Raw genomic sequence first — 26,599 nt, forward strand, 5'->3', positions numbered from 1 at the left:
CTTTAAAAAACTTCAAGTCGTGCTCAAGGAAGTGTTAAAGTTCACAGTTAACATTACCAATAATGAATGCCACTATTGTTCCTTTATAAAGGAGAGAGAGAAATAAATCAAAGCTGACAAATGTGGCAGGGAACCAGAATCCAGAAACCGTCATAATTACCATCACTGTGGCCACCATTCATGCTTTAGAGGGAGACTCAAGGCGGAATGTCGGCCTGTTTTGTGACTAAATTTGGTAGTTTCAGCTCTCCCTTTTCTTACTTTATCACGATGTACTCAGAGATGACTTATATGAGGACTGTGGCCAGGAATCTTCTAGTCATGCATTTTATTTGTCTCCAGCTTTCCTTAGTCATTGGGAAAAAACAAGGATGAAGTTATAAGCAGCAAGATAAAGAAAACCATTACAAAGGGATACATGCAAATTCACTAAAGTAACATAAAGAATTATAAACATTTGGTAGTTTGCTTCTGCCACTGGAATGAATTTAAAAATGAAGAACACTAGATTTAATTGCAGGGAGTAAAAAGCTGAGATAATGACAAGTTCAGCCAGTGGCCTGAAGGATTAATAAGTATATTTTATAATAGATGTTCTTCAACACATAATTATCATGAAAGGCATTATTATTATAATAAAATAAAATAGAAATGTAGATGAACAGAGAAGAGATATTTTATTAAGGGCAAATTTTGTCCTTAGCATTGAGTTAAGTGTTGTGAGGAACACAAAAACAGCAAATGAGACTGCATTAACAGAATTCATCATCCCATTTCATACATTCCAAGAACTAATGCCCTCTTGGCTCCCAGAAATTTTACTTCTGCTGGATGCTATGGACTACAGAGACACCTGCGAAGTATGTGTGGGGGAGACAAATTGTTTTACCAATAAATAAAGTTGAACACACCAGATTTCACTGGATGTTAAAGAATGCACTCTGGAGGTGCTGTCTGGATCAGGCATGAAGTACAAATAGACTCCCAGCCCTCCAACATGTATAGATTATTCTCTAAACAGGGATCCACTTTTGATGTTCTCTACCATGAACTGCAGGCCACAGGTCTCAGCTCAGAGAAGACCTAAGCCACTAAAAAAGATCCCTGATTTAGATTACATATGCTAATGGATGTGAGAAAAGGATGAAGCTGACATGGCTTAACTCAAAAGGGAAAGACTCTGGCTAGTCTGAGTCCTGAGTGAGACCTGGACAGGAAGGAGAACAATCAAACAGCAAGGACGTAGGACCATACTCCAGACAGAGGAAAGAGTGATGAATTCCTCTAAGAAACATGTCAAGAATTACTCCTGATGGAACAATAGGTTAAGTAGTAACACTCTGGGATAACATGACCCTATAAAGAAGTTACTAGCACAGGGGCACCTGGGTGGCTCAGTCGGTTAAGCGGCTGCCTTCAGCTCAGGTCATGATCCCTGAGTCCTGGGATCGAGTCCTACGTTGGGCTCCCTGCTCAGCGGGAAGTCTGCTTCTCCCTCTCCCTCTGCCTGCTTCTCTGCCTACTTGTGCTCTCTCAGTCAAATAAATAAATAAAATCTTAAAAATAATAATTTACTAGCACAGCCATTCCTAGATGGTTTTCCTTGTTGAATTCACAGGAACGCAAATCCTATGAATAGTGAAAGTTGTCTCTTCAAAGAGAACAAACAGACAATAGGTGTCCTAAATTTTTAGAAGAGTAAGGTCGAGAAAGCCTTGATAGGGAGATAAAACAGCTCTGTGTGTGTGTGTGTGTGTGTGTGTGTGTGTGTGTTTTAATTGTTGCTGTTGTTATTAATAACAAACGTGTGGAATGAAAAGGTGATATCCAGGTAACATAGCCCAGTCCTTTGTCAAGGCTCCCAAAGAATCACTGAAATTAAAACTGTCTGGTATCTAATACTTCTTTTAAAATGTTCCTATTATCTGGCCTGTCATACCATTTCAAGGAATCTATCTATCCCCAGGAAACAAGGAAGCAAAGGTTTACAGGAGACAGTCTTTGAGATGCTAGTCTGCTGTCTCCCTGGTGTTGGCCTCACTGAAATAAATTCCTTTCTTGCTTCACCACCACTTGTTTCTCTGCCTTCAGATTTTGCCCGCGGTGAGTGGCCGAACCTGGTCTGTGTGGGACCCCCAGAGCCAGGTGCTCTAGCAGCCCTGTGCGCCAGCTACATCAGGATTCAAACTCAGGCTAGTATGGGAAGGGCCTGCTACTGAGTTAGAAGAGCTGCATGCAAGTCCTGGAAGCTGTGTACAAGTTACTGAACCTCCACAAACCGCATTTTCTTACCTATAAAATGTGGAAGACAGGACCTGCCTCTAAACTCAGAAACTCCTTTCTAAGAAACTCAACTTTGCAGCGATTCAGGCCTTCTTCTGAAGAGAAGAGCCTCTTAATGAGTGACGGAGAACCACCAGACACTTAGAGGACGAGACCTATGGTGATCCAAGGACATTAAATCTGAATTTCAAGGGGCCTGTTGTCAAAAGGAATTGTACAGATGTTCTGTGCTGCATAATCTTCATACTGTTCATTACTGGCTACAGTCTTTTAGGACTTGTTGCCTGGGTACATGGTGACCCCAGGAGAGTGGCCTATCCTACAGACAGCAAGGGCCACTTTTACGGCCACAAGTTCTCACCCAATGAGAACAAGGCCATTTTGTTTTACTTTAACTTACTCAGCTGTACCAGCGCCTCTGTGGTGGGAAAACTAAAGTGCCCTACCACACAGATCTGTGTCTCCAAGTGCCCAGAAAAAATTTTAACATACACAGAAACACAATCTATGTAAGAACAAACAACAACTACTGGATATACCACAGCCAGTTCTGCAAGTCTACTTTTTTTTTTTAAAAAGATTTTATTTTATTTATTTGAGAGACAGAGAGCATGAGAGGGAGGAGGGTCAGAGGGAGAAGCAGACTCCCCGCCGAGCAGGGAGCCCGATGTGGGACTCGATCCCGGGACTCCAGGATCATGACCCGAGCCGAAGGCAGTCGCCCAACCAACTGAGCCACCCAGGCGCCCTGCAAGTCTACTTTTGTTAAGCCTGCAAAGACTCTCACACAAGTTTTACTGAATGATGATTGTCCAACAGTGATTTTTCCAAGCAAATCATTTCTTCAGAGATGTCTCCCTGAATTCTCTACTAAAAATGGCACTTTGACAGTAGGAAATAAGACAACATTTGAAGATGGGAGTGGAAGGACAAGAAATGCTGTAGAACTCACGGAAGCTACAAATCGTATTGATAAAATCCTGGATGCAAGGGCAATCGGAATGAAAATATTTGAAGACGAAGCAACATTGGTATTGGTATTGGTATTGGATTCTCATTGGCCTACCACCACGCTCTTTAGTTGGATGTTTGTGATACTCATGAGATTCATAGCTGGATTCCTCCTCTGGCTCTTCAAGGTGGGTGTTATCAGAATTTTAAGTTACGGAATATGGCACTGTGACCAGGAATACAGTAATCTTCAGGTACGGCCAAATTCTCACTTAATTATGACATCGGGATTCAGACTGATTTAAACATGTACTATCAACTGAAACAATCATGGTTCGCATTTAGTGAGTGGATTTTAAAAACCATTTTTGTTAAAGTTATAATAATGGAAGAAAATCTTTTTTGTCTAAAGGAAATCTTGGGTACATGTTACATTTGAACTAAAAGAAAAAATAAAACCTTTCTAGTTTCTTACTTGAAAAAAAATAAAGGAAGTCTTGGGTTGTTGTAAACTGTTAAATACACTTATCACTAATGTCATTAAAGTAAATGTGTCTATGATCTTACTAGCTACAGTAAACGGAAAAGTCACTGGGGGAATTTAAGAAAATATTACTTTACAATTATCTCATGCTATTTGTCTTCAACTTAAAATAGTTTGGATATGGATGTTTATAGCCATTAACTTGACATCCAAAGAAGGTGTTTTAAAAGGAAAAAAGTTTCGTTTTTCAAACCTGTTTTGAAAACACACAAAAAGGGCACCTGGGTGGCTCAGTCAGTTATGTGTCGGACTCTTGGTTTCAGCTCAGGTCATGATCTCAGGGTCGTGAGACGGAGCCCCAGGTAAGGCTCCATGCTCAGTGGGCAGTCTGCTTGAGATTCTTCCCCTTTTCACTCTCCCTCCCCCTTTGCTCCTTCCCTGTTCATGTGCACGCTCTCTCTCTAAAATAAATAAAATCTTGTTGGCCACGAGACCAGAGTGTTCCATGGGCCACGAAGAGAACGTGCAGGACAGGTATTCCCGGCGCACTGGGAGGGCTGAGCCGCGAGGGTGCCCTGGCACTGGGGGAGCGCGAGGACCCCAACCACACTGAGACAGCCCACAGAGTCCTTCTTGTGTTTTCTTTCTGCCTCTTCCCCGACCATGTGCCTTCCTGCACCTGTTCCGCGGCTGGGCACCAAATGGTTCCACCGGGACAATCAAAGCCTCTTCTTCATGGTCACCATTACTTGGCACAGTTGGCAGAATTCATAGAACCTGACCTTTGCTCTGGGCACCACTGTAGATTCAAGCAAGGTACCTGCAAGGGTCTAATATGCACTGTCATCTCCCTGGTGACATTTGAAAATGCTTCTATCTTCATCAAAGAAGAATTTAGTTGAAAGATGCTTTCTGATCAGAGGGAGGCAAGATGGTGGAAGAGGAGGGGACCTCATTTCATCTGGTCCCTTGAATTTAGCTAGATAACTATCAAATCATTCTGAACATGCAACTGATAAATTATTGAACACTACATCTGAAACTAATGATGTACTATATGTTGACTAATTGAATTTAAATAAAATAAATAAATATTTTTAAAAAGCACACACACACACACACACACACACAAAACCCAATTTTTCATAGTAAGACTTTTAAACTGTTAACAGGAATTAGAATAATAAGTAATAAAATAAATTTATGTTTTTGAAAAAAGATGCAAATATTTACAAAGAATTATGTATATTATAGGATTACTTAAAATGGTGATTTTTTAAAATAACCCAGATATTCAGTAACAGAGAAATTATTCATCAACAAACTATTTACAGCTATTTTTTTAAATTAAAAACACATTTAGGGGGCGCCTGGGTGGCTCCTTGGTTAAGCGTCCAACTCTTGATTTCAGCTCAGGTCTTGATCTCAGGGTCCTGGGATCTAGCCCCACATCTGGCTCCACACTAAGTGGGGAGTCTGTTTCTCCCTCTGCTCCTTCCCCTGCTCGTGCTCTCTCTCTCTCTCTCAAATAAATAAATAAAATCTTTAAAAAAATAAAAATAAAAATAAACACATTTAGGGGAAAGGGGAAATGATCCTGTTAGAATATTAGGTGATAAAAAGCAAAATATAAAATTCCAAAAATATATTGTATGAAATATTTACATGTAAAATGTATATCATAAGGCTTTGTCATAATGTTTATACATCTAATAAATTATTAGTTTTTTCTGGTTGATTAATTTCTATTTTTAATAGCATTTGTTTCTCCTAGCTATAAAGCATATAATTTATTTCAGGCAATTTAGGGGGAAAAAAAACATAAAAATAGAAAAAGAAAATAAAAATCACGTGTAAAGTCACCACTCAGAGATGAAGACTGCTGGTGTACATTATTTCTGATCTTTTTCCCGTGCATTTATCATATTACTCCTATTGTCACAGGGTGACGTTACAAATCTATTTTTGGCAGGGGTTATTTTCTGTGGTAAATAATACAAATTTATTTTTGAAACATTCAGTTGGGCAAAGAAAATGCAGCCTCTTTCATTTCTATAGCTGATTTAATCACCCTCAGGAGCCCCATCAGCAATATTTCAATCTCTTCTAGTTTAAACAAAGCTTCAGCTTAAACATTTACCTATTGAAAATCTGACCTGTCACAATTGCTGGTTTATGACATGGTCCCCTCTGGAAGATTGAGTGTCTTTAGGACAAGTCTCTGGGAGCTCTCTGCCACCCCGTTCCCAACCTTATCCAGGAAGAGTAAGGGAGACAATACATGATGGGGCTCACGAGATCCTTCTGACCCAGACAATGTCCCCTGGACATCACTGCTCTTGTCGGCTACAATGCGGCTCTCTTCCTTGGATTGGTTCCTGCTGAGCTGTGGCTGGTCCTAGGCTTCGTAGGGACAGCTTGCTGGCACCCCTCCTGGCCTGTGGTCCCAGAGGGCTGGCTCCGGCCATGAAGCCCTGCATGCACAGACCTCTGGGCTCCAATACTGAGCTTCTGTAGGGCCACAGGCTTTTTCACACTCCCACACCATTTTCAATCCTCAAAACTCACTGTACTGTCCACTAAAAAAAGAGTCAAGTTTACTATATATAAATGATATCTCAAAAAAAAAAAAAAGCTATATATTTAAAGTGGTAAAGGCAGATTTGCCAAAAATGTTCCCTTAAGCAAAAAGGAGAAGTCTCCAAAATAATGAATTAACCACATCATGAAGAAGTCAGAAAAAAAAAATAACAAAATAAATTCCAAAAACATAAAAGAAAAGGAATTCTAAAAATGATTCTAAGGCTTCCAGCTTGAGGTAAATGTGTGAATGGCACGACCCAGTGGTGTAGTAAGGGCATAGGGGCGAATCTGACAACACGGGGTGTGCTGTTTATACCATCAACTTAAAAATAAGAATAAAGCTGACTAAAATCCAGTTGGCTTCTTCTTGTCTCCATGAACCAGCAATTCTACCCAATGTCACTGATAAATTATTCTCTGAAAAAACTGTGTTGGTCTAAATTCTAAACAAGTGCAACAGTGACTATTAAGTTTTAGTAATACATACGTAAACTTGGAGTTAGCACATTTTTTATTTCTTAACCTCTAATAAGCATGGTATTCTACCTGGAAGTTATTTCACAGAAATTATGAATTACAAGAGATTTACATTTATGGAATCTAGGGCCTGGCCTCTAATTTGTGTTTGTTTGAGAGGACTGGGGCTCGCTTCCGGCGTTCTGTCTCCAACCACACAGTCCTGTTTGAAGAGTAGATTCCCCATAAACAGGATGAGCATAGTGGTTGTAAAAGAAGAAACATACCGGAATCATTTCAACTCTGCCCCTCCCCCCACCGTGTGCTTGTTGGCGCTCTCTCTCTCTCTCTCTCACTCTATCTCAAATAAATAAAATTTTTTAGAAAAATAAAATAAAATAGGAAATACAGGTGGAGGAAGTGTCTGGGAAAAAATGATTTGGGCTCAATTTTAGACACTGAGTTTGAAGGTGCTGAGGGACAAGCAGATAAAAATGCCCAGTAGGTAGCCAGAAATATAGGAAAAAAGCAAGCTCTAGAAGTCACAGACAAACAGTGGGCCAGTGAAATCATGAAACTGAACAGAAGATCCGTCAAGTAAAACACAAAAATTAAAAGCCAGAACTTCATGGTACAGCCACATTTAGGGGTAGGCAGAGGAAAGGGCACTGGGGAAAGAGAGCAAGAATGAATTAGTGCAGCGGGATGACAAGTACCAAGAGAAGAGTAAGTAAGCACAGGCAGAAAAAACCATAAAGCCAATTTGTAAGTTTAAGTCAATTTATTATGAAACCCAAATGGCAACCACCCTGCATTTGGCAACCAGGAGGTGTTCAGTGGTCTTTATAAAAGCAGTTCCCAAAGGGTAGTAGATCCGGCCACTTTGCTGAAACTTAAATCTGCATCATTACGATGCCACATTCCCAAACTTAGGTGAGCCAGAGTGGGACTCCCAGGGCTTCGGGGACCTATATAAGGAGGTCCCTGAACCACACACATCAGGATTATTTGAGGCACTTGTTTAAAATTCCTGATTCAACGACCCTATTTCAGACATTCAAATCAGAATCTCAGGAGGCAAAAACAAGACATGTCTTTAATGAGCTCTCCAGATAATCCTTATGCATGCTTAAATTTGAGGACCCCTGGTCTATATGCTCTTCATGGCTCAGTCTACCTCTGCCATTCTGTAGTTCAATAGTTTCTCTCTCTCTGAAAACAGGATGCTAAAGCAAGGACTGTTAAAATCCACCCAGAAGTCAGACATTACTTGATAAACATACAATAACCAGAACTGTACTCAGGGCAGAAATAATATTTTTGCTTTTCGTTTACACGAATCCATTGTGATTATGTGGTCCCATCATTCTGACAATGATCACTCCATGGAGGAAGTGCTCTGGCCGTGTAGAAGGACTATGTCTGTACGTAGCTAGGACACCCCTAGAGATGGGGATTGGGGGCAGGGAAACTATGTAAAATGAGAACGAAAAAGAAAAAGGTCTGTTTGGTGGCACTGAGGTGCTAAAATGGTCATGCAACCTAAAAGCACTACATTACTATTATTAGATACCTTCAAAAGATATTCCGTGTTACCATCTTTCATTTGGTTGGGGGGGGGGAAGCTGTATTTCTGTTCATCTACATATAGAAATAAAGAGTCAACGTTTTTATCATAAAGAGAGGCAGGGAATCAATGTTTTTTCCCTTAGGGAGGCTACAATTTTAATTAATATTCCCTAATTGATATTGACTTGAATTGACTGATGACAGTCTTATGATGGGCCTTCTGCCAAGCTTCCCGGGTCAGGAGCATGCTGAGCGCCGTTATGCACAGAAACCTTTTGTTTTCAGTGCTCTCTGACTAGGGCAGCACTTTTTAGGTCTCAGAATATTGGAGCCAGAAGGATGCTTGAGAAGCCATGTAGTTCAGCCTTCCATATACTGTTTTCTAAAATCACTCCAACACCTCCCCAGCCCCCACACAGAGTTTAAAGGATCTGCTCATTTCACTTGAGTTCTTCCAGTTACTTCCTCTTGAGTCATCTGTAGCATTCTAAACATTTGATTACCTTGGAAAAGATGGTCCTGGGGTATCATTGCATTCTGGGTTAGCATGTTTGCTCTGAGGATTTTTAAGTAAAACAGCAAGAACGTGAAGAGAAGTTAAAAATTTAGATGTGTTCTATGATTGTGTATTAACCACAGCATTCCATAAACAGTTAACACACACACGGAGAATGAGTGCAAGTCAGAAGGCTGAAGAATGGACAGAACTAAGGAGGAAAGGAAGGGGGTCAGGGTAGAAGGTGTCCCACCAGTATGTCACAGGCTGGAAAGAAGCTTTGAAAACACTAGCTTAAGGTACATAGACACATTACAGCAAATACACAAATTACTTGCAGGAAGAAAAGCAGGGCAAGGGGAGGAGGTGCAAATGCAAAGAGGGAAAGACATTTTACGCTTTTTACTAGCTATTAGGGTTTTTTGTTTTGTTTTTTTTAGCCTCTGAGCCTACGGGCTCTTTCATAGGTAATCCACCCTATTTTAACTGCAAACAAGATCACTTTTAAACCATCTCACACAAATAAAAATTTAATCCACTTTATGAGGGCTTATAGAAGAGATTACACAAACTCATTCTTGTGTTTGAAATTCTTCATAAAAAATGTTTCCTTACAGTCTACCCAACTCTATCACACTAGAGTATTTAGTCTGTATCTATTTGTTACCCAAATCCCACAGCTTACAACTAGCCACAGAATACAGTAACAATAGTTTATATGGTTCAGATGGGTAGTAAACCATCCCTTGACATTTTTCTGGCCAATAACCTCAATTTGTCATAAACTTATTTCTTTTTTTACAATTCCCATGTACACTGTGCACAAGTAACCCCTCTTCTTTCCAGAGAGGTTATGCGCCTTGTCCAGAGTTGACAATAATTTAAAGACTAAGCCACAACAGATCTTAGATTCAAATCTTGAATCTTTTTTCTGGCAACAGAATCATTTGAAAATCTGATGAAACTCATGGACCAATTCTCTTCCCAGAAAGACCCATATATAAATAGATTTTGGTATATAATTTTCGAGAATGTAGATATCTCCAGGCCAGGAGCCTCCAATTCAGATGTATCAGTACATCTTCTAAGGAGACACAGCACCCCAGAGATCTACCGGGGCTCCATTCCTTAGCTAAATTCATAAGCTGAAAAGGAGTATAAGAAAATAAAAAGAGGGAAACGTAAGAGAAAAGAGAAAGAAAATGAACTATTTGTTGAACATCTAATATGTGTCATAAATTACTAAATAAAAGAGCCCTTATCGCTTCTGATTTCTACTTCAACTCTTTTTTGGCTCAAATAAGAGTCAAGGTTAACGTTCATAGTAATCTTACACAATATGAGCTTTACAAAAAAAAAAAAAAACAGGGGCACATGGGTGGCTCAGTCGGTTAAGTGTTGGATTCTTGGTTTCAGCTCAGGTTATGATCTCATGGGTCATGAGATCAACCCCCAGTTGAGCTCTGCGCTCAGGGAGTCTGCCTGAAGATGCTCTCCCTCCGCCCCTCCCCCCATGCATGCATTTTTCTTTCTCTCCCTCTCTCTAAATTTTTAAAATCTTAAAAAATAATAAATAAATAAACAAACAATCAAATCCACTTTCCTACAGAAATGATGGTAATTCTTAAGGAAAAACAGTCCCAAATTATTGGGGATCATTCATAAATATGTCAGTGTTACCTTCTAAATGTAGCAAGTCTATGTGAGTTACACTGAAAATCCAAATGTTTGCTAAATAATTTTTTAAGAGACAGAAAGGATATACCAAAACTTTAACAGATGGGACCTCTAGGTGCTAAAGCATTGTGCATAGTTTTTATTTTCTTCTTTATACTTTCCTATAACCACTAAAATTCCTGAAAAAAAAAGTGTAGATATTGTTTAGAATTAAGGAAGCACCCAGGAACATGTTTACTGCATAGCAACAGAAGCATCATCTTAGAGAGATGGAAGAAAGATGAGGAAAGGCCAACTCACTTTATGCCCAGCAGCTGAGGGGACGAGTTCTGGGTGTGGAAAAGTTTGCAGTATTCAGAAAAGACCAGACCGGAAGATTAAGGGGAAGAAAATGGTCACAGAAAGGAGAATAAAATAGAAAAGCAAGAAGAATTTTATGGGCAGAACTGCAGTAGTAGTCAATCAAAGAAACGAGTATGATATAAATATAACCTGAACCCATTTCAGCACACAAAAACACGATCTCCTTTTTTATACAAAATGCATCATGAGTAATACAAAAGCAGTATCAGAAGCCTCCCCTCTTGGTAAATTTTACCTCGCCAACCCCCATGTTCACAGCTCATCACGGTCTTCACCAAACAATGTCCATATGCTGAGTGACTGCTATGTGGTCGTGCAGGCTCTCTTCCACCCTCCCTGATTCTGGTGGACTCACCCCCCATCACCAGCCTGGGTAGCAGTCAAAGCAGGACGATTCTCGCACTCCCTGATCACATGTGGTCCAGCAGGGTGGCGATACAGTGAGCTTCCCGTCACGTGGTCCACCGTCTGATGCAGGACCCTAAGAATGACCACCGGTCTGGCCACTGATTTAAAGCATAGAGCAGAATATTTAATTTTTAAATATACCACTGGTATTTTTCCAACAACAAATGGAGCAACTATTAAGAGGGTCAGTCTCAAAACTAGTGAACTGTAAAGTGCTGAAAGGCAGGGGCCTGGGATAGCTCACCAGCATATTTAACCTTTCACACTTATGTGCTGAACAATAATTAAATTCATTTGAAGGTTAGGGACCACGCACCCTTATGCTGGGCACTTTCACATGTATTGTAATGCTCACAAAAGACCTTAATGAAGCAGGTATTGCCATCTCCATTGCACAGGTGAGGAAACAGCTCAGAAAGGCTAAGCATTCAGTCCAAAATCACAAAGCTACTTTGTGGAAGAGCTAGGTGTTAAAAAGCCCCTGACCCCACACTGCTTTTCCTCCAGCTCCTTTAGATTGAGTTATTATTTATCTTAATTATATTCTACACAATTATATTCTTAAATATAAAATTAAAATATGTTTTAATTAAATATATTATATTATTAATTTAATATATTAAATTATAATTTAAAAATTAAATATAAAAAAAGTTAAAAATCAGAAATGATTGGGTAAATCTACCAAAAGACATCTGACCTTCCTTCCCCTTACTTTATCAAGCATCTGGCAATGTGCTTCCTAGGGAACAGAATTAAAAAGGCAACTTTCACCTCTGTATCATGTATCTCCCATGATGTATATAAGGATTTCCAGACTCAGGTCAGTACAAAGGCAGCATTAAGACAGTATATCAAAGATTATACATTTGCCCAAATCAAAAGCAGCCAGATTACATGAATAAGGACCAGATTTTAATTTAAGACAGTCAAAACTGAACATGCCACAGCTTAACCAAGCCAGCGCAGTATTCCTGTCCCTTTGTCTGACTTGCCTTCCCAGGACATCCTTGAGTGCACAGGGCTGTGCGCGCATAGCAGGTGCTAAGAGGGCACCACACATGGAAGAGACAACTGCTTCCACCACCCCCCGTAATCCTACCTCACAGAGAAGCTGAGGAAGGGAAAGGAAAACGAAGAAGAAAAAAAGACACATGGTCCGAAGTTAACTCAGGACTGAAGGAGGGCTCTAACTCAGCCATACTATTATATTCTTAGGGAGATAACACGAGTTCTAAAGGTTACTCAACATATGGGAAGCCAAATCAAAAAGACAACTATATATAAGTATGAAATTTGTCAAGTGAATGCCGAGCTATTCCACTCATTACTTGGCAGTAAAAGAGGAAAAAGTTTCTAAAAGCCACTGATCATAGTATGATCTGTGTTACAGCTCTCCTGTGGTCTTGCTTCACATTCTCTACGAGGAGTTAGGTACGACTGCACAGGAATCTACTGCTTTAGCAAATTGTGTACAACAAACTGTTTCACTTGGCACAGCTATTCATCAAACATGAACCCCAAAATCATCTTTTAAAAACTAAATATGGGGCGCCTGGGTGGCTCAGTCATTGAGCGTCTGCCTTCGGCTCAGGTCATGATCCCAGTGTCCTGGGATCGAGCCCCGCATCGGGCTCCCTGCCTGGCCGGAAGCCCGCTTCTCCCTCTCCCACTCCCCCTGCTTGTGTTCCCTCTCTAGCTGTGTCTCTCTCTGTCAAATAAATAAATTAAATATTTTTTAAAAAATTAAATATAAGCCTTTCTCAGGGCAGCTCCCTCCGTCTCCTGCCACTCTCATCAGTTGCCGTGCCACGGGTCTGGCCCTCAGGGCCTCCAAAGCGCCCAGCAGCATCCAACCTCCTCAACTCGTTCACTCTCTAATTCCCCCTTACTTTCCAGGGCTCAACAGAGACAGCACTGCCTTAAAGACCCCTCTCAGAAAGTCCCCCTAGGCATTCTGTCTCAAGCACCAGGTGCTTTTTCTCATCAGCACTTACTGAAACACGTGAAATAAATAAGTGAATGAGCAAGCAAGTGAGCAAATATAGTTGTACTGCGTTTTCTTTGTAGAAGCTTTTCTATTTATTTTTTTATTATGCATTGGCAAGCAGCACACTGAATGAGGAAAAGATTCCCCCCCAAAGTTAATGCCTGTTCTTTCTTATTATTCCCACAATAAGGACACACTCTCTAATAACCTGTGACAGACTATCATCAGGGTCACTACCAGTAGGAAAGTGTGTGTGTGTGTGTGTGTGTGTGTAATTTTTCGAGAGCTTCTTAATAAAAAAAAGCACCTCTGATAAGATTACCTTATAAGCAGAGTATTACAAAGCTCAAATTACTTGTAAGGGATCATTTCAGGATTTAAAAATATTAGATGCATTATATATTTTTATATATGAAAAAGGATACATGTTTTATAGGTCATCCCCAAAGAGAGACATAGGACCTCCTTCTGCAGAATGGGTTCTGTGTTCTGCAGTGGGACAGGGGAAAACTGATGCATTGTTGGGGGAGGGGAGGACAGAGGAACAAGATAGCATCCCTGGGTGCCTGAAGCCTCTCAGGTTTCAGCTCCTTCCTTCCCCAGGTCTTCTGCCAGCCCTGGGCCTCCAGGGGATCATTACAGCCAGGGAAATAACATGGGAAAAGAAGATCCAGCCTCTCTAAAACCTAACAGAGGAGGACCTTCTATGAAAAGGCTCCTAATATCAAATAAAAAAGAAAGTACAGAACAGAGCAGGAAAACAGCTGAGTTTCTTTCAAGCAAACGAGTGAAACACAGAACTAAAATCTGTGGCAAAATTATTTTTTGAAGTTGTGTCAAAAAAGGACTCTAATTAATGTCAGATAATTTTTCATAATTAAAAAAATTAAACAAGACAGATCATTAGCTTTCTTTATCCCTTCAATAACTTGGAGCAAGAATTAACTAAAGATACTAAACCTGTGAGGCTTATATTCCAAAGGCCTTTTTACCAAAGTACACGACTGCATTAGAAATACTCAGAGTACTTATTTAGCTACCCATTTTTAAGTGACACTTGGAAAAGGAGCACCATCAAGCTTTCCAAAAATAGAGCAAATCAGCTTTGTTTTACTTTTCAGAGACATGCACAGTACATCCACCCACTGCTTGTTTCTTTAACTACCAGAGTGGAAGAGAGATAGAAATACATAAAGAATAAAACATATAAAGATAAAATTCATCTCCTACATTATGTAAATAATAATGGTTTCTATCCTATTAATTAATGAATAATTTTTCACTATCTACCCTATGCCCACCACGTACTAGCCTTCAACAGAATGCAAGAAAAATATGGGTGCCATGGCCCATATTCCTAAGAAGCTTATCTAGTTGGATGAAAAAAAACCCAAAAACTAATGGCTGTAGAACAAAAATCAAGGGACAAATAACTCTACGTAACTAAGTGCTGAGTGGTATTGTAATTTTTTTAAAAATCAACACAATTATGAATCTGAAAATAAAGGTTTTTAAAAGGTAGCATAATCTGGGCTGAACCTTGGAAAAGGGCAGGATTTAGACCAGCAAAAAAAGAGAAGGGGGACTGTCCCCGTCTGAATGTAAGTAAGTAGGAGAAATATAAGCAAAGAGAGAACGGTTGGGTGGGAGGCTGAGAAGTCATCTGACAGACACAAGGCTGATGGGCTGATGAGGAGAGTGGCCTTCCTAAGTGAGAGGTTCCAGTTGGAGACCAATGCAAAACAATGTGGCAGAACCTGACACAAAGAATCTGGATATCCAGGTCGTGTACCACAAACTGCCATGGTAGATTCCTCCACCAAGCAGCAAGACTAGAGAGGCAGCCCTGGAAAGGAACTAGTGCAACAGGTACCCCTGCAAAGCACAAACCTGGGTGTAGAAGAAATCGTAGTCTAGTTCTGTGTAATTGCACTTAATTTCCATTTTAAGGCTCCCATTCTACCAATGGTAAAAACTAAATTACAGTCAATTCAAGGTAATCTCAACCAATTTCTGGTTTCCTCTTTCTCAAGGGTTATGTCTAAATTCCAGAGGATTACAAAATGCTAGATTTGGGGGGTGTGGGGACAGGAGGGGTGGAGGTCGTTTATCCCTGCAAACATCTGAAGCTCTTCCACCAGCAGGTCCCCCCAGGTCCTTCCCTCATCCGCTTCTTCCTCCACAAGCCTCCTGCAAGTCCGGCTCTCTCTGGGCAACATTCATGCCCTTCCGGCACACAGGCATTCCCTCGCTGCCCTAAGTTATCCTTGCAAGAGAAACCGGCAAAGCTGTCTCAGGTCCAATCAGGCAGACAGTCCCCATGGCCATCTCTCCTGTTCTCTAATGTGCCACCATCCCAAGCCCGACTCTTCTGAGGATGGGAAGAAATGACCTGGAATCCTTCAGACAAATTCCCTTTCTGCCTGGAACTCGACTTCTAAAATTCACAAGAATTTGTGGACTCTTTCGTGGTATGGGATTAGAATGTGTTTGTCTTTTCCTTAAAAAATAATTCATACCGCTAAATTAGACAAAGGGAGTATAATAGGAAACAACCGGAAGAGATATTGAGGTTAATATCTCAAACATTATCACATCAAACTAAGCAGGAGGTAAAGAGGACCTGAACCAGGGGATTTGGGAATAGAGAATAAAATAGGTAAGCTTGGAGATACTGAAAGAATAAACTGTCAGGAATGTTTGACAGAAGTAAAGGATACTAAATTTAAAAAGCAAAAAATAAAATAAAAGCAATCCAGCATTTCCAGCCTTTGAAATTAGAAAAATAATGGCATTATCAAAACAGAAGCCAGCTTAGAGTGGAAAGGTTCTAAATCTTGTTTTGAATTATATTCACATAGGTTTTTCTAGTTCAAGGTGATGATTCAAAATACTAGCCAAAAGGACTCAAGACATTCTAGGAGCTGCTACGGCAGGGACTGAGATGTTTCTCGGCAACACTTTCACCACTATGGTTTTCAAATACTATCAGATTTCAAACAGTTTATGAAAGAGAAAGCACAACTGATCTTTTTTAAAAAAGTATTTAAAATTTTCAGACACTAAAATACGTCCTTCCATTCACACTTCTCTACTAAATGGCCCCTTCTTCTGTAAGAACAGGTACATAGGTTACTTACAGACGGAGGATAATGCCGCGGTGTGTGTGCAGCACTCGGGCCGCTGGAGCACGATGGGCAGCGATAATGCTGACAAGAACGAGCACCGGGCCCAGCTTTACACACCCGACCAAAGCCCAAGGCGAGCCCGGTGGGCCTTGGAACGGACAGATGCACCTGCTGCCCCCTCACAAACTCACTCTGTGCCCAGATGATAACCGGAAGGAATGTAAGTAGGAGTCAGTCACTGTGTTAAAGGGCAGAAAGCACTGGAAAGACTGAAGGATACCATGGGCACTTAGGGCAGGCTATGTCGTTAGGAGCAGAGAGCAGACAGAGATCTTCGCGTTATAAATTATTAGGTCGGCGTCAGTCAGATTTGCAAACTTCTGGGAGTGAAAATTCAGTAACGGGAAATAAATACCCAAAGGAAAACATTTTAGGTTTATGTGTGCACATGAAAAATAGAACATCAAAAATCCAGAATTATGTCGGGCCATGTTGTTTCATCTTAATTCTGAGATGCATTTCCTCATTTCAGTAACACCGATTATCCTAAAAAGAAGTGACTGGAAGAATACAGTGAAATAAAAGATGTGAGGGGCACCTGGGTGGCTCAGATGGTTAAGCGTCTGCCTTTGGCTCGGGTCATGATCTCGGGGTCCTGGGATCGAGGCCCACATCGGGCTCCCTGCTTGGCGGGGAGCCTGCTTCTCCCTCTCCCTCTACTGTTCTCCCTGCTTGTGCTCTCTCGCTCTCTCTGTCAAATAAATAAATAAAATCTTAAAAAAAAAAAAAAAGAAATAAAAGATGTGAAAGGATAGTGAGTGGATGAAGGAAACCTACTCTTTCTCCACTCACCACCTTTTTAAGCCGTCCCTGGCAACTGAACATTTTAGTGTATAAGTAAAAAGTGAAGAATGGCATGTTTAAAATAACATGTTCCCCGAACAACATTTAAACCTGTTCAATAAGATATTTCATCAAAACCACCTAACACTCAAATTATGATTGTTGTACACTGAAGACAAATACTAGAATAAGATGCATTTCTATCTTTAAGGAGAAAAATCCCAAGTCCGTGAAAACAGAAAGGGAATTCAGTGTTTTCTCTCCTTTGGAGCTTCTTCTCACTAAATTTTGGTTTAGACTGGAGATTTTTCAGTTTATTCCTATCCTTGGCTCCAGCCCCAAAAGGACAGGACTAAATGGCCAATTATTCCTCTAAGATCTAGAAACAAGAATCTGAATGCCTGACTCCTCGTGGTCCTATAATCTAAAAAACTCATGAAAAGGCACAATCTCTTCAAATTATATTTGCTTAAATATGAGGTTTATATGTATTCAAATGGAAAATATTAAACTACAGTCCCATTCACATATTTTAAGTCACTCCTTTACTGTTCTCAGGTTTTTCTGTTCCCCAGGGTACTTAGCCCCTCCTAACATACTACACATTGCATTTATGATGCTCAATGTCTTCTGTCTGTCTGTCCCTGCTAAAAGGGAGGCTCCATGAAGGCAAGAAACTTCACATTTTTTAGATCAGATACTTTTCAATAAATAGTTGTTGAATGGGTAGATTGCATAGTCTGTGCAAATCCTGACCACCACGTAAACCTGACATTTTGAAGCAACAGAATCCATGTGCCTGAAACATAAAGCATGGGTGTTGGGCTGGAGAGCTATATCCTACTCATTCTGGGCAGATGCCATTATTGAATCTATAAAAGCTATAGCTGAATGCTTAGGGGGGGCTATAATTCAAGGACAAATGGAACAGTTTCAGTTATGTAGACCAGGGTCTCACTGTCATAAACTAAAAGCAAATTAAGGAGTTCAGTAGCCCCTGGAGAACTAAAATATGGATACCTTTAATAAAGAATGAACACCTTCTTCAAGCAGAGTTGGGATAAGGCATAAGTCATGCCATAAATTAATTAAAGATTGAAGTCAGCAGCCTCCAGGTGATGCTAAGACCTAGGTAAAGATGCATTACACTGTGAAAGACATCACAACCCTACTCTCACTGGCCGTTTCCATCAAGAACGTGCATACCTATTCCCTCTATTGTCAATACCTCATTTTCTTTCTGCTCTTACCCTCCCTCTCAGTCCCTCATTCCCAGTGTTTTGTTCCCTCTGCCGCTCTCTAATGCAGGATCTCTCACCCAGGCACATGCCCCACCCCGCGGGAGCTGCACTCGTCATATGCGCAGAGGCAAGCCGGCCTCTCCTGGCCACCAGCATGTGCCAAGCTCAGCAGTGGCCTGGCACACATAAATGAGTCCAAGTCTAAATAGAGTAGAGCATGGACAGCCCCTAGAATTAACTGTTCCATGCATACAGCACTGGGCACAGACCCAGAAGCTAAACACATTCAATGCATCCAGGATAAATCCCCTCAAAACTGGAGAAAACGGCTTTCTCTGTCAACGGCCTGAGCATGGTAGAATTCAGTAATACCAGGACTCTGAATGCAGATTTAAAAAAGAAGTGAAATAAAGACCCAACTTATTTCTTTAAGCTGACTTGTCTGTGTGAGTTCCCCAAGACCCAGTGCTACAACTATTTGGAATTCAAAACAAGATGGGTCATCTTGATCTCTAAAATCTCTTCCACTTCTCCAGGCCTATGGTTCAATCACCACTAGCTTTTCTGCATCCACTGCATTACCAACAACCATTCTGAGCACGGTGAGGACTAGTAAATACAAACGCAAGAGTCAACAGCGGTAGGAAATCATTAGGATAGTGAGGGACTGAGAGCTTAAAGGATTTAGGACTGAGAGAAACAAGGGGGTTTTCAGACAAGAGCAATGGCACGTGCAGAGAAGTAACAGAAGAGACGGACATGAAACACTTTGATTCAGGGAAGACACTAGACTAGTCGGGAATAGGGTGCAAGCAGAGGAGCTATGGGTGATAATGTCGGTGAGGCTCCCTTTGGGGGACCCTGAATGGCAGGATAAGAAGTCTGGCATTTCGGGCAATACAGAGCCTTTACTAAAAGCACGTGAGTAAAAAAGAGACAAAGATGAAGTGATGCTTCATAAAAATGTATTTGGTGGCCAAAGGAAGGTTGAAATGGAGTAAATAATGACTTAAGAAAGATCAGTGGGAAAAAAATGCAATAGTTGAGTTACTGGCAATATGTTAATAATATTATTAATGTATTATTAATTATTACTAATGCATTGGCAATTGTAATGAAGACAAAGAAGGCAGAGAAGGAGACAGAGCAGGAAGGAAGAATGGTCAGCCCTTACAAGAAGCCCCTTCCGGGATGCGGAATGCACATTAATCCCAGTGGGTGTGTGGAGTGGCACTGGCGTCCTATCCAAAGGACCCACAATGGTTCAGCACATTGTGCTTATGGTGCCTAATCCCCTTGCCCTTCAGCAGTGTTCACACCATACATATGTGACTGGATTTCCCTAACAGAGTTTTGCGCATCTCTGATTAATGCTGTCTCTCTTCATTCTCCTTGCTCCTTTTCTCCACTCCCTCCTTCCATTGAGCTCATTGTCAAAAATCGCAGAGCTTTTCACCACGATCCCCACACCACACAGCCCATCTCCTCTCTTTCTTCTATAGTTTTTCTTTTCTATCATCTTTTGAGTTAATCTTATTAAAAATTTATTTGTCGAGATACCTAGTTACCACGGTGATAAGGCAATATTACAGATAAGAGAAAAAATTGCCCTTATTCTTTTACTAGCTTAAACCCTTTTCAGTTTCCATCAGTTTACCTAAAAGATTAGGCCATTAATCTCCAGTCTTTCAAAATAAGCCTGCAAATAGCTCAACCCTCATTCCAAGACCAATATATAGTGCAAGCTTCATCCTAATTGCTCTAATTACATGAAGAACATAATGAGAGACAGCAGCAGATGGCTACAGATTAAATGTGACAGAGAAGAAATGCTCCTCTCTCTCTTATTGAAGGAAGTTTGCCGTTAAAAAAAATTATTTTGTTCATAAAGCCAAATCTATGTTTTAAAAAACCTTATCCCACTTCTCTATTTTCTCCACTAGTATCTTTCCTTAAAAACAAAATTTGTTCATTTCATGTTGGTTTCTATTACTATATATAACAGAGATAAATTTGTACCCCTGCTGAACAAAAGAAGATGTGCTCACAGAAAGTTTTTTGTCAGAGTTTATATAATAAATCATACACTTCCACAAACCTGCTCCATAATCTCAAAGATGTATTCTATCGAATAGAGATGGGGCAGGAGTGTCTTTAATTTGGGCCTAACAACAAAAAGTCAATGTCTTACCCTTAAAAATAAGTTTGTTTTCCCACCTTCTGTCTTCTGGCTAATGGTAGTAACTGGCTCAAACCTTGGGGCTATCCTTTCAAACCCCTCATGCTATTATTGGTAGTATCAGGATCTTGTACACAGGAAATCCCTAAGTCATGACCCCAAAAATCACCATCATCACTGAACTTCCAGGGCTCTGGGAGGAGCATCTACCACTGCTGCCATGATCGGGGGGCTCCAAGAAAGCCCCGTGCCACGGAAGAAACTGCGAGCAAGAACAAAGAACAAAAGTTCTGCCTCTAGTGAAACAAGAGATAGAATCAAACTTTTCATCTCCGCCTGAAGATAGAGGATATTCCAAAAACTGGATCTAGGCCACCCCCATTCCCCAAAGTGATAAGCCTCTCACTCCAGTTCTAAGATCAGCTGTATCCAGATTATTAGTGTTTATGAATGTTCCTGCTGCCATGGCACTCCACAGTGGACCAGAAGACATACAAAAACCGCAAATCGTAGGAGGCTCTATGCTTTCTTCCCCCCACAATGTAACACTCCAGTGTCAGGATCAGAAAATACTATTCTCTGTAGAAAAAAAATAGTCACTGAATTTTATCAGCCGCTCCAATGCAGCACTGTACAATCTTTTGTTGTTGTTAAAAAAATTTAGGGAACATTTGTTTGCATGTTATCTTCTCAAAAGCAGGCATCAGGGTAACATGACGTGAACATATGTAATATGTGACCACTGATCCAGTAATGCCATGGGTCAAATATTTTTTTCACATATCAATTTCCATTAATAAATGAAGTTGTTCTGCTTAGACCTCCAAGTCAGTCCCCTTAATACTTGACTATACTTAATACTATTTTTCTTGTATTTTATTCTAGTATTACTCTGCCCATCTTCATAATGACAATCTGAGAACTACAAGAAGGATTAATAACTGAAAAGGGGAAAATGATACGGGAAACATTTTGAGAAGTACTATTTTCTTGAGGTAGGTGTTTAAAGATACTTGAAAACTTGTTCCAAAAACCAAATCCATTTACCATTTTGTATGGCATGCCCGGGAAGCAGAGAAACTACCAGAACAACGGCTGGCAAGACTTTGTCACTCTTCAGGCTTCACCTCAAGGATCGCTTCACCCTGTTTACAGATGGCCCATGTTTTATCCTCAGCCTCCATGTAATTCAGTCTCTAATAAAATTATTAATTACCATTCCAGAATACACAACTGCTTGAAGTTCAACAAGATAAAAGAAGGTTTAAAACAAATAAATTTCTTGTATAGGATACGGGGCAAGAAAAAGAAGGGTTAAGAACTGTATCACCTAGACATGAATTTACATGAACCCCCTTTCAAAAAGAAAATTTAATCCTAACCTTGTTTGTTTCCTTAATAAAATCCCCTCTTCCCGCTTTCTTAGTATCTTCATTAAAAAGGCCTCTACTAAAACTGACCCCTCAACAGTGTCTTCCACTTGGTGTTCATCTAATCAATAATAATAATAGCCATACTGTACTAATCCACACAGACTAGATTATGCCTCAATAGCAAATCAACTCTGAAACCTCAGCAGCTTTATACAATGTCTATTTTGTGCTCACACAATATCCTCGATGGATCCCAAAGCTCTCTTCCGAACGGTGACTCAGGGACCCAGTCCCATATCACCTTGTGATTCCCTTATCTCAACATGTGGGTCTCAACAACTCACACCCTGTCACCCTCACTAAAGTCTACTGGTTAGAATACATGCATGGCCCCAACCTAACTGCAAAGAATGCAGGAAAATGCAGCTTTGGTCCGGCTCTAAGAGGAAAATAAAACAGTACTAGGTGAACAAGTGGCACTGTCTCCGTCCAATGAGGTGCTTACTCCACACCTAATGAACTACCATGCACCTGGAAGTCTTTACATATACTAACATCTTTAATATCTTCAACCACCATGAAGATAGTTATGACTATCCCATTTTCCAAATGAGGAAATCTAGGTCCAAACAAGTTAAGTAACCTACCCAAGCTAGTAAGTGACCTAGCTGGGATTCAGCAACATGCCCCAGAATACGCTGTGAGATACTGCTTCTCAAATACGCAAGACACAGTGCTAGGCACAGTTAAGGATATTGGTCTTCAAATACCTGTAGGGCTATCACATGAAAGAAGTATTTAGATATATTCTGTAAGTCTTGAGAAGACCAAATAAAAGGTAGTACTGAGAGAAAAAATAAAGTGAAGGAGGGTATTTTTGAGTGCTTATGATAAGCCAGGCATTGGAATAGATCCCTTACATACATCTCCATCCAGGCACTGAAGCACTCCCACAGGTGGGTGTTATTAATCCCCGTTACACAAATGAGAGACACAGACTCAGAGAGATGAAGTAGCCCGGCTAGGATATTAGGCAGAGCCAGGACTGAAACCCCCATCAGGCTGGCTTCCAAACCTAAGCAATCTACTGTATTCAATACAGAGACAGTGAATAGGACTTCATTCTACAAATCACATGGGCAAGGAATATAATTTCATTCTTTTCTAAAAATATTTTATCTATTTATTTTAGAGACAGAGAAAGAACACACGAGCGGGGTAGGAGCAGAGGGACAAGCAGACTCTGTGCTGAGTGCAGTGCCTGATGTGGGGCTCGATCTCAGGACCCTGAGATCATGACCTGAGCTGAATCCAAGAATCGGACACTTAACCAGCTGAGCCACCTAGGCACCCCTAACTCTGTTCTTTCTATTTTTTTCTGTGACTAAACTTCATTTCGTTTGTGACCCCCCCATTTAAAAGTAGGGCAGAAACCTGATCCTTGCATTTCTGCACTGATGTCTCAGGGAGAAGTCCACTCACCTCTAGAACTCATCAAACCCTTTTAAAGTGTTCTTTCAAGCACAATGCCAACACCTACGTTCCCTCAACTCCCTATCTGACTCTCCTTCCTCAACTAGTCTACAAAATCTTTTTTCTTAACTTTTCCAAACTTAGTTTTATAGACACATCAAGACTTTGTAATTTCTGAAATTCAAAAACTAGACCCTTGCCTCTTCTCTACATTCTGCTGAGGTGTCTCTTTCCTCTCCCTGATAACCAGAAAAAAGTATAACTGTCAGAGGGCAACAGGAAATACCAGGAACAGAAAGCACATTGGTTAATGTATCACAATATCACCCTGTTACATAAGGGAGGCCTTTTGATAATTAAATGAGCTTTAGTGCAAGACAGTAAACTTCCCAGTACAAAAATTATTTATGGAAAGGGTGGTTGGTCATGTGGCTAGAGCAATATAGGGATCTAGCTGGTATATTTTGGGGGGCATAGTGATTGGGCCTAGAATATTTTTTACCTTAATGGATAGGAGGAGGGAAGGATGGAGGAAGGGGGGAAAAAAAAACAGTCAAATATAATTTCAAGGAAGCCAGAAAAGAATCACTGATTTTTTATGTATATTCAAATGGAAGAGGATAGGAAGGGACAGATTACCATAAAGCTCAATATTGACATGAGAATATTTAAGTAAAATATGTATAGACCACAAAGAAACAGAATGAGACTATCCAAGAATGTGGTTCCTAAGAGCCTCTGAAGTAAGATGAAGTCTGTCCTCCTTGCTGAGAAAACGTAAGGGAATGGTAACAGGGAAAGGTGATGGTGTGGAAGATTATCTAAAAAAATCCTGAGCTCCAAGAACTTTATTTGAATACTGTCACTCAGTAACACCTTGATTCTGATCTAAAACTGCAGAGCCTCCAGGAGAGAGAGAGCAGCAAGTGAAAAGACAAAAAGCCATTGCAGCTGAGACATTTACATTTATCCCTCTTATAGCCCAGGGAATACACCCAGATTTTTCTAATAATTTTCTCTAAACTTTTGTCTGAGAGCTAATGATAAAATAACAATAATAATATTAATAATAATAATAAATTACTTTGAAGCACTCCCAGAGGCATCAGAAGATATGCTGAGCTGCATTAAAATGCAGCTTGAAGTTATGTAAAGTACCACATTAAAATGTAAGACCCTTCAAAGTCCAATCTTACTTAATTTCAAAGCAGTATTTCAAACGAAAAGGCACTATGGGAATTTAGAGAGAAAAGGGAGATAACAATATTCTATCTCTATTTAGGAGAGAATTGAAATCGAAGGGGGGTGGGAGATCTACCAGACATTTTTAATGACAGCTTCATTTGTGTTATATTATAAATGTCTGTCCCTCTGTCACAATGCAAGGACAAAAGGACTATTTTACTTTTTGTTTCCTACATTACTATTATCAATTAAGATTAATGTGAAAACCTACATTTCTGGCTCTGACCTCCTTTAAACCCTAGACCCATATATTGAATTGCTTGATTTTCTTCCCCTTGGTCACATTCCTCAAGCAGAACAAATTCAATTTGTCCAAAACTGGATTTATCATCTTTTCCCAAAACTAGATCTTCTTCCTTTATTCTCCATTCCAATGCATCCAAGACAAGAACCTAGAGGATCACCCAGGACATTTTTGTCATCCTACAGGACAAAGGAATTTTACCTCCTAAATTGCTCTCAGTTGGTGGCCTCCTCTTTATCCTTTCTGCCATTTGCTCCTTCTGTTCTGGACTTCATCATCTGTCCTCTGAACCCCCTGCACCAGCCTCTCAGCACATCTACCCCTGACTCATCTTGTCTCCCGCAGATACACCCTGTGCACTGCCACCAGAAGACACTTGGAAAATGAAGATGTGCTTATGTTCCACCCTAGATTAGAGCCTGGGGATGAATGGACCTCACTCTCCACTAAGGGATAAACCAAGTCTCTCAGCAGGACGCAAAGTCCTCCCATGAGCTGCCCGTTCCACCACCAGCAAACTGCTACAGCTAAGCGAACCTGAAAACCCAGTTGCACTCCCTGTGCCACTTGACAACGTTTTTGCCTTTCTTCCCGCAGTCCTCTCTGCCCGGAACGTCCTTCCCCTCTTCAAGAAGCCACAGTTCAAAAATCCATTCCCTCAGGAGCCCCTCCCTCTCTCCCAACCCTCCTCCTCCTCTTGCTTCCTCCCCATGTGTGCACAGCAAAGCGGCTGTCCCTCCTCGGCACCTACCACACCCTCCGGAATGCCTGCCTGCGTGCCTATGCTACCCATTAGACTACCAGTAGCTCAAGGAAGTTGTATTCACCTCCATTCACAGTGGAGAAGAAATACACAAGAAATGGTCTCTGAACTAAATTTTTTTTCATTAAGTGACTCAATTTCTACTTGATGCTATTTGTAACATTTTCTCCCAGTTTCCAATAGTGTAAGTGAGAGATTTAGAGTAAGGAATATTTTGTATGCTCAATTTACCAGGAATGGAAAGGAGACTTGACTAAAGTCTTCCCCAGGTCAGCAGTACACCATGCCAGGCATACACTTTCACATGATATTTAATGTTTAAAACTGCCATGTAAGCTGAGTAGAGGCAGTATCCTGTTTGTACAGAGAAGAGAGGGTAATCAAGTCTCCCAAGTTGACACAGCTCAAAAATAGAGGGTTCAATACTGAAATACGGTTTGATGTCAACTCAATAGTGCTCCTCCCATATGAGAGAGAACAGAGGACGTCAATGGAAAGAAAAGAAATACAAAAAGTGAAAAAAGAGGAAATTTCCTAAGTTCTCCTCCAGTCTCACAGTTTTCTCTTTTTTTGCACATTTCTCAGCAGAGTAAGTGATTCTGGGTAATGGGGTCATTCTAAGACCGTGGCTGCTACTTAGAACACCGGGTTAAGGAACGTTAAGGTCAGCGGTTCAATAAACTTAAGCATTAATTAGTTTCGTTCCACTAGATATCCATCCACTAAACTTCTAACTCTTGTGAACCTCACAAACACACGGACTAGGAAAATGTGCAGAGGCTCAGATTTAATCCACTGCCACCATTACAAATACAACTAAAAGTACTAACCTTCCTAATGATGCCTGCAC

General features: G+C 40.5%; 1 protein-coding gene across 3 annotated transcripts in view; it reads right to left on the reverse strand.

Annotated features, from left to right (window-relative positions):
• IGSF11 (immunoglobulin superfamily member 11) overlaps positions 1-26,599 on the reverse strand; it is a 140,845-nt gene that overhangs the window by 68,852 nt on the left and 45,394 nt on the right. Inside the window, exon 1 of one of the 3 annotated variants that reach the window (XM_036066811.2) lies at positions 5,875-5,894. The exons of the other annotated variants lie outside the window; for them this stretch is intronic. The gene's annotated coding sequence lies outside the window, so the exon portion shown is untranslated. Of the gene's footprint in view, positions 1-5,874; positions 5,895-26,599 lie in introns of those variants that run through there. 3 annotated transcript variants of the gene reach the window in all.

This window comes from Halichoerus grypus, chromosome 1 (assembly GCF_964656455.1).
Source record: "Halichoerus grypus chromosome 1, mHalGry1.hap1.1, whole genome shotgun sequence".
Lineage (NCBI taxonomy): Eukaryota > Metazoa > Chordata > Mammalia > Carnivora > Phocidae > Halichoerus > Halichoerus grypus.